This window comes from Cupressus sempervirens, chromosome 9, assembly GCF_028749045.1.
Source record: "Cupressus sempervirens isolate cs-2001-9-10 chromosome 9, ASM2874904v1, whole genome shotgun sequence".
Taxonomy (NCBI): domain Eukaryota; kingdom Viridiplantae; phylum Streptophyta; class Pinopsida; order Cupressales; family Cupressaceae; genus Cupressus; species Cupressus sempervirens.
In genome coordinates, this window is record NC_143126.1 from 504,160,417 (window position 1) to 504,178,632 (window position 18,216).

Consider the following 18,216-nt stretch of genomic DNA (forward strand, 5'->3'; position numbering starts at 1 on the left):
AAAAAGTAAGAAAAATAGTCTAAGACTCTAATGCAATGACCTCATGTGGTAAATCACCGAGGCTTTCATAAGGGAGAAATGAGAGACATACTAAATTTGATATGTTCAATCGAAGATAAATATTAAATGTTGAATTGAATAAACTGTCACATTCAAAATCTAAAAGTGTCAAGTTTTCAATCAAGCATATTATCACATCCAATTCTAAGGTTGTCATATCCCCAACCATTGAAGCCAAACGTGAGTGCTAGGCCAATTTGAGTGAGCTTAATGAAGATATGCCCTTCCATTGTGGCACTGGCATCTAAGCCCAATGCAACAAATAAGTCAAATTTACCAATCAAAGTAAAGTAATTCATAGACTAGAAGATTAAGAAACATCCAACAAAACTATTCAGCATAGGGATTTGGAGAAGAAAATCAATAAAACTTGTTGTAGTTATAGGGTTTTATTGTTATCTATGACAGGCTACACTTAGAAGTGTCTGCAAACTTTTACAAATTTGACAATTTTCTGCAATTAATTTTTTTATTAAGAAGAGAATATGTGGGAAACGCATTCAACCAACAATTTAATTGTATAAAGAGGGTTTTAATTTAATTGCTCAACATTTTCTAGGCTTTGAAGCCTTTGCAAAGAGGGTTTTAATTTGAAAATGCAAGTGATGTTAGCCTCAGACTTGTAAAAAAATGGAGCCAAATTTAGAGCTTAAATATATGCAGCCACTACATACAATGAGGAAACATAAATTTTCCCTAGCATATGTATTTGAAAAACCCCTAAAGTTGAAGTTGCTGATAAGAGAATGAGACATTTTACCTTCTTAAGTATTTGAAAACCTCCAAATTTGAAGTCGTCACTTTTCCAGATTGAAAAGCTCCAAATTTGAAGTCGTCACTTTTCCAGTTTGAAAAACTCCAAATTTGAAGTCGTCAGTGTGGAAAGAAATGCTCACAGGGCTATAAAGCTACGAAGAAATACCTGGAACATTGGTGGAACATTAAAGCATCAGTGTGGAGAGAAATGCTAATAGAGCTTGAAACAATATGAAAGTTACAAATTCTATTGCCTGAGTACCTGTTCCAACTTTTAAGCGAAATGCACCAAAATGCTGAGCAAATGAAATAGAAGTAGCATACAAGTAAATGGGAAATAGTTCCTCATCATTACTTGCTCGAGATCTCAATGTCAACCGCAAAAGAAGAACATGATGTTTCTAATTTAATATATCATACACAGATGAATGCCACCGACTAGAAGCATTAATGAATCTTTAATCACTTCCCACTAACCAAATACAAATGAAAAGTTTTAAGTGGCCCAGATATGCAGCGGTATATATGTCAAAGATATGTATGTCAGCGTATTTATTATTTTTTGTTCATAACTATCAATATGCCTTTTACTTTCCTCTTTTTCTTTTGGGAAAAATAATTTCTTCCTTGCCTAAATTGACCATAGCCAATGAAACATGAAATAAACAAAATTTTCTACATTTGAAAAATAGTTTTAAAAAAAGAAACATTACATTAGGTCATAGAAGTAGTAAAATATTTTAATTTCATTGGTAAAATTGAAAAACTAAAAGCATTTGCATGAATGTATTAATATTCCTACCATAGGCAGGAACTAATAATGCTATACAATAATATACTTCTTATCTCAAGTTCATTTAAAATTATATATGGTGGCTGCTATTTCCTCATTCAAGAATACTCTTTAGAATTATGTGTGACACGTGAAAAACACATCACTAGAAAACATTTTCTCCTCCCTATTATACACAGAGGAACCTAGAACGTGATAAAACTATGCCTGACCATACTTCACAAGAAATTTTGACGGTCTCATGTTCATTGACATTAATCTCCTCAAAGATAAACACGGTGTGAACACACCTCACCTGCTCTATTTCAATGTCCAAAATGATTTTCGAGTCACTTTCTCAAACCAAGTGTAAACACATTTATCTTATCTCAAATTTGGCTTTTTCATTTGTGGCTTTGGTGGTAAATTGCAATTGTGATCGAGTATGGAAGGAAAATAAATTTGTCAAGAATGGGGAATGAAATCAATCTCATTCCTCAGCAAATCAAATGCATTTCCCAACATATGTAGATATTTTGTAAGCTTTCACTATATATTGGATTTTTGTTCAATTAAGAAATGTGTGGATGAATCAGGGTGACAATTGAATTAGCGCGTACATAAATGAAAGTAATTGGGAACTAGGAAGCATATTGACACAATATTAAGAAATACAAATGTTCGGTGTTTGTGGGCATTGAGAAACACATAGTGCTCAATAAAGAAATGTATAGATAATGTTATAAAATTACATTGCAAAGGAGTTGGTTTGAGCCTTGAAAAACCCTTATTAGGATCAACATTTATGGGGCCTATTTGACTGTGTCAAATATTTGAAAGGGCTTCACCTTAGTGATCTCCTTGAAATCAATATGGAGTGGAAGGATCTATCATCTTTAAATGTATTATTTAAGAGCATAATATCCCACAAAATAGACTTATCACTCACAACATAAGAGGGAGATATACTAGGAATAGTAGTTTTTCCTAAGAGGAGCACCTTAACATGAGACCATGCCTTCCACAAAGTAGAAAAGATGTCCGAGCCAAATATCTTAAATTTTAAATCCCCCAGCAACATGTCATAGAAAGGAATACTATTCCAAATCTTACCTATACAGATAGTACAAAATTGGACATTATCAGGTGAAAGAAAAAGTCAGCGTTGACTGAAATTTGTCAGCAAGCGCAACAACTCAACTCATTTTTCCACTATCAGACAACGTGACTGAATTTGTGAATTTTAATTTACCAGAGAAAAAGTCTGGTGAAACGCAGAAGCTTGGGCTTATTCCTTCACGCGGTTACACTTTCCAATATTTCATTGTAAACGTATTTTTCCTCTCTCTCTCTCTATATATATCAGATCGATGCCTTCGTTTCTTTGTACACAACTTCACTGAGCCCCAGATTAGAAATTATTTCTCATCTGCTCTCTTAAATTGCATATTATTTAGAGTCAATAAAAACATTCAACAGTCTCATTACCAGATTCATCGAATTCTACTTCAACGGCGGTGATCTCTTGCAATGACAATGTGTAGAAGAAACTGCATGGCCATGAAAACATTGTTGTTGCTCTTCCTCCTCATCACCATACTTTGTAATATTGAGATTGCAGATGCGCGTAGAATGGTAAAGCACAAGCACAAGCACGTTGAAGAGCAAACTGCCTTCAGGGCCAAGCCCAGGAGTTGGTCACGCATATATTAACGATGGTGGTGTCAAGAGCAGTTGGAGATCATCAGGAAACATATTGAGAAATAAACTGCCGTCTGGTCCAAGTCCGGGTACTGGACACTAAATAGCAATAAAAGTGGTGATATAAGTAGCCTACTTTGCCTCTCAATAGCTCTTTACCAATTGCTCTTTACCAATTGATTTTGGGTTGAAGTAGCCTGTAAATATTATACCGTATTCAGTAATGTAAGCATTTGTAAGAAATGGATACAGCCCAATTGTAGTGAAATGTAACAATTATAATAATCATCGTTTGGGGGAATATTAACAATCATTATCAAATTTCTTCATGCCGATTTAATATTCTTTATTTCTTTCCATGCTTATTCATGGCGATTTTCTGTATAGGATATAAAGTGTATAACATTTATTAATATTTGGTCATTCTTTGGGATCGGCCACAAATTTTGGTGCTGAAATGTGTTTCGAGAGAGAGACTTTTTATTTATAGAGGAAAATTTTAAGTTTACAAAGAATCGTCTAGTTTTGATTATTCAGTAATATGTGATGTTTACTTAGAAATCCTATGTAGAAGTAGCAAGAAAGAGGCAGTTTTCTTCAAAGATAAAATTTAAGATAATTTTTGTGAAAATTGCATGTAGGAGTTGGAACTAGGATGCTTGGGAACAAAAGAAGATATAGAAGATGATTATCAATAGGAGAAATTATTATTTTCATGGCATAATAATAAATATTTATGTAAATATAAAAAGAATAATAATAAATATCTATGTAAAATAAAATAAAAAATGTATGTGAAATGTATTATAAGAAAAAGTGTTTCAATTCTGATTTTATAAATGTTTAGTTATTGTTTTGAATGTCATTGAAAACTAAAATATTCTAATAATATTCATTTGAGAAGAAGTAGGTCATATTATTATGAAAATCAATTATGTCATATATGAAATCTTCTTTTAAAAGGCTTATATCTCATGGAGTTAAATACTAAACATACTTAATTATAAGTTTAAAATAATAATTTGTATTTATTACAATAATATTTTATTATCTAATATTAATTGAATATTTCAATGCTAACTAAAGCTTAATTCTCAATATCACACACAAAAGCTTAATTCTAAGGTTAAAAGTATTAAATAGTCAAAGTTGGCTTACTTCTTGTAAGCTTATTTTTTTCCTTAGTGTGTCATGTTTAAGAATTGCTATATTTCGGTGCAAAAATACCTTTTAAAAACTTAAGCAATATAAGATTCAAGATTCAAGATTGTTACAAAAGTGCACTATGATGGCTAATAACTTTCGCTTGAAATACATTTTAAACTTAAACAATAATTCTGTGGGACTAGTTCAATTTTTAAAGCTATTTAAGTTTCCAATTAGACATATTCCAACTACGACACCATCGTACTTAGTAAAAACATAATCTCTATTTCCACTAAATAAACAAACAAATATAATACTATACTTATTTAAAATTAAATTTTATATGGTAGTTGTTATTTCCTCATTAAACAAAACTCTGTAGAATTATCTGTGACATGTGAAAAACACATCACTAGCAAACATTTTCTCATCCCTATTAAAAATAGAGGAACCTAGAATGTGATTAAATTGTGCTTGAAAGCGTTCTAAATAATAGTTTGACCAAACTTCACAAGAAATTTCAACGTTCTCATGTTCGTTGACCATAATCTCCTCAGAGATAAACCCAGTGTGAATTGACATTACAAAACAACTCATTGGCATACTGGATCAACATGCCCAAATGAGGTTGTTGCCACCAAGGATTGGTGTTCATCTAAATACAAACGGGTATGGTTAGCTTCATTTTATGCACTATTTCAACGTCACTTGATCTCCACCATCATCTCTGATGCTTAAATTGTTGGTTACATGAACCAGACATCAGAGGAAGCAAACAATAGCAAACTTGGCTTTACTCTGCATAATAGGTAATTTCCCGCTCCTTGATGGTGCTACTATTTGGAACAAAAGATGTGGAGGGCCAACCCCAAAGTAAGAAAAGGCTTTAGAATAGCGAGGAGTCACCTCCCACTTATCTAACTGACACCAGTTTTATACTTCAAAAACCAAATAAAGTCTAGCTCCAAAAAAGAGTAACCCTTATCAACAATCCTATCCCTAGTAAGCATATAAAACATAAAATTATATCAGTATCCATAAAACTTATTGCTTCTACTAATCCAGTTCATGATCATATACAAAATAAAAACCCCACAGGGCACCAAGTTCAATACGATCCAAACCATAAAAAAAAACCAAAAAAAAAGAACCAAGGGCTAATTGTTTGCTTCTCTCCCCATTCCTACTTCTTTTCCTTAGGCTCCTCCCTATTCAAATCTACCCCATCCTCTTTGATGGGTTTATCAAGCAACATCTTAAGCCAATCCTCCACCAAGAAACCATAGATGGAGTGGGTAGTTTCACTCTCTTTTCTCATATCTTTCTTGTCCTTGTTTACCTACAAAAAATAGAGGGTGGTGGGAGTAGAGTGCATGACCTTCATAGTGAATTCTACCAAGGTGTCAATTTTTTGGCAAATACCAATGTGGCTATCTGTAAGCTCCTTCATCAAATTCTCTAGACTCTCTAGTCAATATTTTCTTTGGCTTTTTCTGTGGCTATGTCTCCCTTTCTTCCCCCTAACTTTTAGAGTTTCTTTGATGGGGGAGGTGATATCCTCCCCCACACTTCTATTTGAGGATGAGATTGCTTCCAGGGTGTCTGAGATATGTGAGTGGCTAGACACTCCCTTCTTCCTAGTATCTAGGTGTTGCCTCTTCCTTTTAGTGGGCTTTCTCTCACTCTCAATGGACTCAGAACTAAAATCTTGTTTAGGCAAGGTTTTGAGTTTTTCCATTTGGAGCAGTTTACCAACTCTCCTAGCAGTTTTCTTGCTCCTCCTTATGTCAATGTCAAACTCAATGACACTTATTTTCACCTCAAAACTAGGTTCTCTTTTTCACCTTTTTTATGTCCTAAGCTAGGGCTACATTTTGTGGAAACTTGGGGAGTAATAGTAGCCAATAGATTGACAAGAAGTGATGGGTTTATGGCAAGGTGGTATTCATTCAGTTTATTCATGAAGCTGTGGTGGATGATATAGAAAGGTTTTCCTCCCTCTTTCTTTTTCCTAGCCTTAAAAAAATAGTCTTTGATGGAATTTAGAATAAGGTGCGGAAAGGAAAGGAAATCCTAGTTCTTGGAGTGGTTGAGAATGGGAAAGTGGTAGTAGTATAGTACTTGGAACCAATCTTCAAGAGTAATATACCACATAATAGCATAAAAAATCACATCCCAAGGCTTTGATATATCCTCTCTAGTGTACCCACATCTCATGCAAACTGACTCCTCTTTAGGTTGGAAGAACTTCCTCAAACTCATTTCATCAAACACCTTGGCCTACTTTCCCTCCAAGGTTAACTCTCCAACCATAGTGATGAGCTCCTCCATTATTTCAAATGTCATCCCATTAATGTCTAGCTTCCTATCAGTCCAAGAGTTGATGAATTGCATGGAGATGTGATCATCATGCTCTTCCATGCCTTCCATGAATGACAAAAAACCTCCTTCTCATAGGTAAACCTATGCAACCTCACTCTTTCTAATATAATCCTCAATCTTCAGTAGTTCAATGTGGTCACTAGCACCCATTTATTCAACAAGATCAACCACCAACTTCTTAGAGCTTCTAACATCCCCTTGTTTTAGACCGAATTATGGCACCCGTGATAGATTAAGGTTTTCATGTTTAAGCTAAAATTGTGATGGCAACCAGAGCCCATCATAAGATCACAAGGTTTCACAGTTTTCAAAAACCCTCTCTCAGTGGTATGTGTGATCAATACTTTTCCTTCCCAAATTGATTGTCACCAAGTATAGTTGGAGTGAGGTTTGGTAAAAATGTCCTTGCAATCCTTCCTTGTCAATTTTTTAATTTTGATCAAATCCGTGCCTCTCATCCTTTTATCTAAACAATTAATGCTCCTAGTGATAAAATCCCAAAATAAAATCTTCACAAAATCTTGCCAAAGATCAACTGTATGATAAAATTTTTGATGGTTTTCCCATCCACACAGATTCACATCACTGTGCCACCTAATGCAATGATTCATGAAGTATTCTAAGAAGCACACTCACCTTCCATCATCACTTGGGTCAGTGATGGGGTTTGGCTGATATCCATCATTTGAATGTTTAAGCATGGATAGGGCCAATTTTCTGCATTGTGTTGGATTATAGATGAAAAATGCTTATTTTCCACTTTTTATTATTCATTATCACTTTCTTTTAGCGTCACAATTATTATTTATGGTTATTAATTTTTTATTCTTGGACTCGTCGATAAAGGGTGAATAAATAATTTATATGTCAATCAAAGCTACAATTACATATCAAAAATATTTCTATTAGATCACCAGCATATATTCTTCCCCAAAGCAATTTGTTTAGCTTCTCATTATACTAATATGGATGGAGCAATTTTCTATATCATTTCCATGGCTTGGCACTTGTAGCCAAATGGAGTGCCAAATCCTTAGTAGATATTGAGCCTTGAATAAATCTGATTAGGATCAACATTTGTGGAGCCTATTTGACTCATGCCAAATATTTGAAAGGGCTTCACCTTAATGAACTCCTTGAAATAAATATGGAGTTGAGGGTGGAAGGATATACCATCTTCAAATTTATTATTTAGGAACAAACCCTACTAAATAGACTTATCGCTCACAACATTTGAGGGAGATATATTAGAGTAGGAATAGTAGTTCTCCCTAAGAGGAGCACCTTCACATGAGACTATGTATTCCACAAAGTAGAAAATATGTTAGAACCAAATATATTAAAATTTAAATCCCCCAGCAACATGTCTCCAGAAAGAAGTACTATTCTAATTCTTAATTTTATAAATAGTATAAAATTGTACAATATCCCTAATTAAAACTTTCCATTGTTCATCACCCTGTATGACTTTCAGTGTCCGCTTAGAAGCAGGAGAAATTGAATGTTTTTTGATATCTTTTAAACCCAACACACCAAGATAGTGATGTTTACAACACCAATTCTAGTTCACACAATGACTTTTCTTGCTACCCATACCATTAGATAGTAAAAGGTGTCTTATTTAATCCTTTCAATATTGTCATTTGATAGTTGGTGAATATCCAAGTAGAATAAAAATATATATGATGAGAAACCTAGAATTTTTGAACAACTTGTATTCTACCAGTAAGAGAAGGATCTTTAGTTTTTCACTTTAGATATTTTTTCTAAATTTTATCAAAAAGCCAATGCCACATGTCCTTGAATGATCGATTAATGGAAAAGGGAAAGCTAGGATACCTAACAATGGTATAAGGGCCTTTCCACTACCAACCCAAAGAATTGATCCACCTAGGAGGGGATTTTGAGAAGCCTATGAAAAAGGATGAGATGCAACATTGGAACTTGAGGCCAAATAGAAGAAGTAAATCCTATGCATAGCAGTAGTAAAGTTAGACTCTAGTAACTCCAAAGTAGTATCACTCACAAATTGAGAGTTAATGAGCACATCCTCATTTGGAAGAACAAGGCCTTTTATAGGGGAAGCCAACACAATGAGTTCTTAGGATATAGAATAAAGTATCAACAATTGTGACAAAAAGGGAGAGGGCAATAGGGAAGCCTTGTCTAATTGATATTTTAAGAGGGATAGGATAAAAAAGATTGTCATTCATATCAATAACTATCTAGAGGAGCCTAAATAGAACTTGGATCCAATTATAAAAGAACTTAGGGAAACCAAAAGCATTAAGCATACACATGATGAAATTCCATTTTATCTTGTCAAAGGGTTTTTCAAAGTCTAATAGAATTGTTGCAACATATTGTCCCTTCTTATTGGCCAAATGCATAGATGCCCAACTTGTAATAATTTTTTATATAGAATATATCTACCTTTGTTAAAACTCAGTTTGAGTGACTAAAATAAATTTATTCAACATATCTTCAATCCTTCATGCCAATAGTTTGGCAATAATCAGCTTTGATATATTTACTAATGTTATTTGTCCCTAATTCTTAATTTGATTTTTGTCACCAACTTTGGGAATCAATTTTATAATTCCTTTGGTTATGTTCTCACCCAAAGAGCCTCTATCATATGAATCTTCATATAGTGAAAGGAGATCCATATTTATCCAATCTATATTAGCTTTGTAAAAATCAATTAGGAATCTATCAAGTCAACGAGACTTATAATTTTCTAGAGAGTTAATTGTCCATTTGAGTTCTTCCAAGAGAATTTCTTCATTCAATCTTTCAGCTTCTATAGCGGTAATTTTCTTAGGGATCATATTGAGGCATCTATCAAGAGCTTATTGGTTTTCAAGTCCATGTTCAATGAAGAAGGATTCCTTTAGAGTCTTTGGTTTAGAAGAATAACTATCATTAGTTTGGCTAGATTCAATTAAATATCTTTTATTCTTGGCTTTTAAAATATGAAATAAATACTTGAACACCCACTCACCTTCATGGATCCAATTAAGTCTAGATCAAGCTCTTTTGCCTCTTGGATTTTGTGATTTTTTATTTTCCTAAGATAGTTTCAAGTCTTTATCAATTCAATTTCAAGGTCCAAATCATCAATTTTGCCTCGCAGTTCTCTTTCAAGACTTTTGAGTTTTCTTCTAGCTCACATCATTGCAACATTCATATCCATACTTCTTTTCTTTCCTACAAGTTGAAAGACCTTCTTCCAAGATAGAATGAGTCCCTTCCATGATTACCCAATTTAGATAATTATGAAGTTCCATATGGATAGCATTAGAAGTATCTTGATGTTTAAGGGGAGGAAAGATTCACTTTGAAAGGTCTAACCATAGCTTTAAGACATGGAGGATCATCACTTTGAATACACATGGTAGAAAATGTAGGTGAATGGCCATACTTAGAGGCAAGAGCTACCAAGACAAGTAAATGGTTAGCAGCAACATGAAAGGAGGAAAAATATGGGTCTATATAAATCTTGTCAAGTCTACAATAGACAACTTCTCAAACATTTATTGGTTATTACACATGTAAATAAAATATTTTGTAGCTCATGCTTCCTCTTTTATAAGGGATCAAGAACATTAAATCTCCTTTTAAATTTATTCCAAAAATTCAACTCATTTCCTTTCCAATTAAAGATAGTGTCTCCTATTTTATCCTCACTATTTTCTATCATGTTAACATCACCAATGAACATAAGAAGTCTTGGGAAGAGTGGATTTTACCCATTGCCAAAAACAAGCCCTCTCTCTATATTCATTTGCAACATTAAAGTTTTGGATCCCAAAGATAATACTATTTTTACTAATTACTATCCAAAAGTCTCTTTGACATGGACATACAACTTTGTTAATAGTAAATTCATCTAGGTTAGGTCCCAAAAGAGTGGCCACTCCTCCTTTAACCCTTTGACGATTCAAATAGAGAGCTATTGCCTAATCTCATATGATTTTAAAATTGTGTGACCTTGGAATCCAACAAATTTAATTTCTTCAACATATATAAAATCTTTAAGTTTTAGCTTGCTACACTATCTTCGAATAATAAATTTTCATCAAACATCTCCAATCGTCTTACATTCCAACTATGAATATTTATCATAAAATTACTTTTGACAATGTTTACTACTGTTATACAACCTATTAAAAAAGTCAAGAATGTTCCCAAGTATTTTCTTTTAAAAGCATTTATATTAGCTAAATTTCGATTAGCTTTCTTTTCTCTTTTTAGTATGCTTATTATAAACTTCAATAAAAGAACATTCCTTATCTTTATATGGGGATATATCCATCATGGAAGGTATATCTTCACCCAAATACATACTCTTCTCAAATAGAGACTAATTGGGAATGTTGGTTATCTTAGTCCTCTCAACAATAGAGGCTAAGGCCAACTCTTGGGTATTGAGCCTAGAAGGGGTATCAACCTCAGGTACTGACTCATTTTTGTCTTTTTGGCAAATAAGAGAGGTTAATTTGGTTGGAATATTAGGAATAAGTTAGAACCAAAGTTGGTATAACTCAGAGGAGGAAGAATAATTGAATCATAAAGGGATTTAGCAACTATCAGAACCTATTCTTCTAGGGGAGTGAAAGTTCTCTTAGAGGAATTATTTTTCCTTAGCTCTTTTGTCATAGTAGTAGTTTCAAAGATCAAGAAAATCTTATTTTCTTTCTTTGATTTAGACTGGGCCCCCATTGAGTGTATACAAACTCTCTTTCTTTGGTGGATCATCAGATGTCATCGCTCAATACCCCACAGTATCATTATGGATGATTTTGAAGCTCATCCCTCTAGATTGGGGGCTATTTTTGACCTTATATGGTTCCTCCACCATCTTCATTGCTTTGTAGACTCCTTTGATGGTTGAGAAAAATAATCTTACCTTGCATACTTCTCCTTAGTTGCGCTTGCCAGATCCGACACCTCTGTGAGAGCTTGCTATTGGTATTCCTAGGCCACATCCCTTTTGAGCTCCATCAAGATAGACATTGATCGCTTGCCCCCCTTTCGGTTCTTGTTAGACACTTCTGCTCATCTTCTCCCTTTTAAGCATGAGTTGAACGAGCAGATTAGACTTGACATCTATAGATAGTACCTTGTTATGACTTGGACCAAAACCCCTAAGGGGTTAAGTCCAAGGATGACATTCTATGCTAAGAAATTTTGGGACATGGAGGATGGGATTATTACTCGACCCAAATATTTATCACAAAGTTGGTACCATGCTCTTCAATTCATGCTAGGATCTTTTAGGGTTGGTTCCCACCATTTACGAGCCCAAACTAACCACCACATTGATAGAGAGGACCATATTTGTAGTCTACGCACATGTTATAAATGCTTTAGAATAATAGAAGTGGGGGGGGGAAGGTGAATCAATTATTCAAGGTCCATATGTCCAATTCAAACTTTTCACTAAGTGTAGTGAGCCCATTCAACCATTCATTCATCCAAGCTTAAACATTCCTATTCAGCAAGTTATTGTAAATCAACATGCAAGTATAACATATAAAGAATCAACACATAACACAGTAATTTACATGAAAGCCCAATTTTGGAAAAACCACTAGTAACATGCTACTCAATTCTCACTCTTTTGAAGTGATGCCCTATGAAAGGCTTGCCTTGTTAAAGGTTGCAACACACTATTTAATGTGACCTGGTTAAAGGATTTAACCACCTTGTTAGAAGTGGACCTTGTTAGAGGACTTTAGAACATTCACTTGGAATGCCACCCTGTTAAAGGATTTATAAATGGCTATTAAACCAACTTAAGTCCATAGGATTTTCTCTTACCCTAACTGATACAATTGCTAGAGAGTAACAATAAGAGGTTTTGACCTGATTATAGAATACAAATCAACTTGCAAATTTTAGATCACCATTTAGCTCTTCTTTATTTTCCTATCTTTCAGTCTTCGCAACTCTTGACAACTTGCCCTCCTTTAAAGCTTTGTTTCCTTGAGTCTCCATGATCAATGTACTAGTGCAATCATCTCTCTTTGACCACTTATCAAAGAAGAGTCTCTGTGCTCTATTCTTCCTTCTCCTAGATGTCTTCTCCTTGACACCCTTCTAACCACCTCACAATTTAGCACTCCAGTAGATCTTGTTTCTTGGTTTGTGACTCCTTAAATAGAATTCTATAATTCCTTTTCCTGCTCGATTCTTCCCTCCTTTAATTTCAATTCATATGGATTAGTTAGGATTCATTGAATCTAACCCATATTTTGTTTCTTCTAGAAACATCATGAAGAATCCTCTAGAATTCACTCAAAAATGCTTTACATAGAATTTTGTACCACCAGCTCATCATCCTTATCCTCCAAATAGTTCACAAAATTCAAGGTAACAACTTTGTCAGCTCAGATTTGGTGAATCTTTGAGTTTTCAAATAATGTAGTAGCTCGACACTATTGAAATTTTGATGCTCGACACATACTATGTTACTCGGCATCAACTACGTTTTGCTGATGCTCGACACCTAAAGTTCACTCGACACCTACTAAGATTTTATAATGCTCGACACCTATTACTTTTCTTGGCACTTAAACTTCACTCGGCACCTAAAGATCACTCGGCACCAAAAGATCACTCAGCACACACTAGATTTTCTATATGCTCGGCTCCAACTAAGAATTTTCTCAGCTTCAAATAGCTTGTTCGGCACCCACTGATGAACTTAGTTTAAGCTTTGTAGTCAACCTTGTTATAGCTTATACTTCTAGTGTTTCTAAGTGTGGCTAGCCTCTATATCTTTGAGTATGTTATCAATACATTATTTAACCATTGTCTTAACTGGTCCTTGCACTTCATTATAATATCATAACTGAACCTTTCCCTTAGGTTCTCTTGTTATATCTTGTTGATCAAATCCTCTTCATCAATGAAATAAGTGATAGTCCTTGGATCTTATAAGCAATTGTCATTCCTACAAATAGCAAGTTTGACATCAATGCCAAAACAATGATTGAAAACACTCTTTATCAACCAACTTCCTTTTTTGCAACAATCTCCCTCTTTGATCTTCAATCTTCTTTTCACAATGATCTTTTCAATCAAATTTCCAACAATCTCCCTCTTTGGCATTGATGGCAAACCAAACTAATCAACCATCAGACTAAACTATTTAACCAAATGCTAACTAGGGTTAAATTCATTTTTCACATTTCCCTCTTTTGATCTACTATCCTGATTATTTCATTTCTACTTCTCCCTCTTAGGTGTTGTATCCTTTTTCTTTCCTTTCTTCCCTTCTTACATTCTCTCCCTCTATATGCATTGCTCATCTTCTGCTATTCTCTATCCTAATCAGCTTCTCCATCTTCTCCCTTAGTTGTTGATCAAATGTTGTTGATTAGTTTCTCACTACTTCTCCCTCTTTGACAACAATGCCAATGAGATATTAACACCTTAGCATCTTATCATGCAAGTGTAGCATTTTTAGGTTATTCAATTTCTCCCTCTATCACCTTGCTTGTGACTAATTTGAAACTTCAGCACTTTAATTACTTTAGGAATAGTCCTAAAGTCAGTATCCTCTACATCAATGTGTAATATCTCAACAATCAACTCATTTGATACAGGGGAGATTTTCTTTTTCTTCAAGTAGCCTTGGCTAGGGGTATCACCCCTAACTTACCTCTAAGATACTGAAAAGAATCTTTAGGTAGTGCTTTTGTGAAGATGTTAGAAAGCTGTTCCTTTGAGCTAACTTACTCCATCTTCACTTGTTTGTCTTCTACCAATTCTCTTACATAGTGATACTTGATTGCAATGTGCTTAGTTTTGGCATGCATTATAGGATTCTTTGATATATTGATAACACTTGTATTATCACAACAGAGTATCATAGGCTCATTTACCTCTTCCTTCATACCTTGCAATAGATGTTTGATCCATACAATATTGGTGCAATTGATAGCAGCTACAACATATTTAGCTTCTACAGTAGACTATGAGGTACAACTTTACTTTTTATTGGTCCATGTAATCAATCTTCTTCCCAAGAAAAGTGCTCCTCCACTGGTGTTTTTTTCATCATCAATATTACCTCCCCAATCTGCATCAATGTATGCTCTTAGCTCAAACTTTTCACTCCTCTTTTAGTACAAACCAAAGTCATCAATTCTATTTAGGTACCTTAATATTCTCTTTACTATCATTAGATGATTTTCTCTTGGATTTGCAAAAAATCTTACCACAATTCTAAGAGCTAATGCAATGTCTGTTCTTCTATGTACAACATATTGCAACTTTCTAATCATTGATCTATACATTTTTTGATTCACTTTAGCTAACTCATCATTCTTTGATAACTTGTGTCCTGTTACCATTGGTGTACTAACTGGTTTTGAATCTTCTAGTGTAAATATCTTGAGTATCTCCTTGATGTATTTTGATTGGGTCACAAATATGCCATGCTTCAATTGATGTACTTGCAATCCAAAAAAGAATTTGATTTCTCCAAACATTGGCATCTCAAACTCATGTTTTATTTGATTAGCAAAATCAATGCATAGAGCATCTTTTCCTACAAATATTATATCATCAAAAAAGATTTCTGATATCAAAATATCTTTACCTTTTTCAGCCTTTATGTACAAGTTTTTGTTGTCATCTATTCTCTCAAATTCTATCTTTATAAGATATTTGTGCAATCTCTCATACCATGCTCTAGGTGCTTGCTTCAAACCATAAAGTGGCTTATGTATTTTTTAAACCATATCCTTGTTGTTGTCATCAAAAAATCTCTCTGGTTGTTCAATGTAGACTTCCTCTTCCAATATACCATTCAAAAAAGTAGACTTCGCATCTATTTGGTAGACTTTGAAACCTTTGTAAGTATCATATGCAAGTAATGTTCTCACTCCTTCCATTCTTGCAATAGAGGAACATGTTTCCCCATAATCCAATCCTTCTTCTTGTGCATAGCCTTTACAAACTAGTCTAGTTTTGTTTCTAGTTATCTCACCATTCTCATCAAGTTTTTTCCTAAATACCCATTTGGTACCGATTAAATTCTTATCAACTGGTCTAGGAACTAGGGTCCAAGTTTTGTTCTTCTCAATCTTATCTATCTCCTCTTCCATAGCTTTACACCAGTCATCATCTTGTAATGCATCTTTTACTGTCTTAGGCTCAACCTTGTTCAGTAGACATGATTCATTCCTTAAGCTATACCTTCTCATTGGTTTGGCATCCTTGTCACCAATGATTTGATCTTCAAGGTGATGTCTTCTTACATACTTGGCTAACCTTGGTTCTGTCCTTCTTTCCATGTTTGATCCTTCAACTTTAGAGTCATTTTTCTCTTCTTCACCTGATACTTCATCATCTCTTTCATGTGTACTATTTTCAAAGTTAGAATGTGCATTTTCTTCATTCTGCAACTCAGCATTCACTAGTTGTGACTTGGCTGATATTGAGATTTGTTGTTGATTCCCAACTTGATTACATTAGGTGAGTCACCATACCATAATTCAAAAGGTTTTGCATTTGTACCTTTCTTGACTTGGACTCTATTTAGGGTGTAAACAATAGTACTTACAACTTCACTCTACTACTTTAGAGGAACATTTTTCTCCATCATCAAGGTTCTTGCATAGTCTATTACTAATCTATTTTTTCTTTCAGAAATACCATTCTGAGGTGGAGTTCTTGGTGTTGATGTTTTCCTTTTGATACCTTTGTCATTGCAGAATATTTCAAATTATTTTGATGTAAACTCTCCTCCTCTGTCTGATGTTAGGCATTTTAGACTCTTCCCTATTTCCTTCTTAATTCTAGATAAATACCACTTGAACATTTGAAAAGCATCAGTTTTTTTCTTTAAGAACATATAAGTCATCATCTTGGAATAGTCATCTACAAATAGCATTATTTATTTGTCTCCTAGGTAGGTTTGCATTTCTATTGGACCACATGAGTCTGTATGGACTAACTCTTGTACTTCTTCAAAAGTGTAAGTTTTTCTCTTGAAACTAGAATTTGTCATCTTCCCTAGTTGAAATTGTTTGCACATTATATTTTTAGGCTTCTTTAGTTTAGGAAGACCTCTGACTTTCTTCTTTTTGCTGATGCTAATTAGATTGTCAAAGTTAACACTACACAATCTTCTATGCCATAACCACACATCATCAAGTCTGACAACAAGACAAGTTGCATCTTCCATATCTAGGTAAAATAGATTACTCCTAGTTTATTCACCTTTTCCTATTACATTTCCATTAGTGTCATAGATCTTGGCAAATTTGTCTCCAAATTCTACTTTGCAACCTACATTGCCTAACTGTGATACACTCAACAAATTGTAGTTCAATCCTTCAACATAGTATGCATTATCACATGAAATCTTCTTTGTTAGTTTAATTGAACCTTTTCCTTTGATTTGACATGAGGCATAATTTCCAAATCTAATAATATTTCCATCATATTGAGTAAAGGTAATAAACTTACTTTTGTCTCCTATCATATGATGTGAGCACCCACTGTCTATTATCCACTTGTCATTTTTGTTCACATAGGTTACTAGGGTTGTTGCTTCATCTTCATCTGATTCATCCTTCATGGCCACATAGATGACTTCATCATCATTCTCGTCAGAGTCTTCTTCAACAGTGTAGCATCTTTTTCCTTTTTCCTTAAAATCTTTACTATCATCTTCTCTCTTGTTCTTGTACTTTTTTCCTTTTTTCTAGCTCTTCTATGTACACCTTTCAGCAATATGTCCTACTTCATTGCAATTGAAACAAATGATAGGGAGCTTACCTTTAAATTTACCTTTGCCTCTATCGAATCTCCTAGCTAGTAGTGCTTCCAATTGTTCCACATCTTCCTCATCTATGCTACTGTCACTGGATGCATTTTTTCCTTTCCTACTCTTCTTCCTTGACGTCACCTCCTTAGTGTATTTCAATGTTAGCTTGGCCTTGAAAGTAGATTCAAGGTTCTCAGGTCTGTAGTTATCAAAATTTAACAGTTCAAATGCAGTAAGTCTTCCCTCTATTCCTTCAAAGGTTAGTGTGTTTCCTTGTACACACCTCAGCTCCTAGATTGCTGATACTCTAATTGCATAGATGGGGAGTAGGGTCCTTAAGTATCTGTTGTTGACATTCTTTTCTTCCAATTGACCACCCAAACTTCTTATTGCACTTACCACTTCTTTCATTCTAGTAGCATATTGAGTAGCATTTTCACCTTCCTCCATTTTCATGTCATCAAACTTCCCTCTAGGGATTTTTCTCTTTGCTCTTTGAACATTCTAATCTTCTCCATAGATATTTGACAGGGCTTTCCACATCTTGAACGTAGTGTCACATCCCTTGATGTCATCAAATTCAGCATAACTGAGTGCAGAGACAATATCT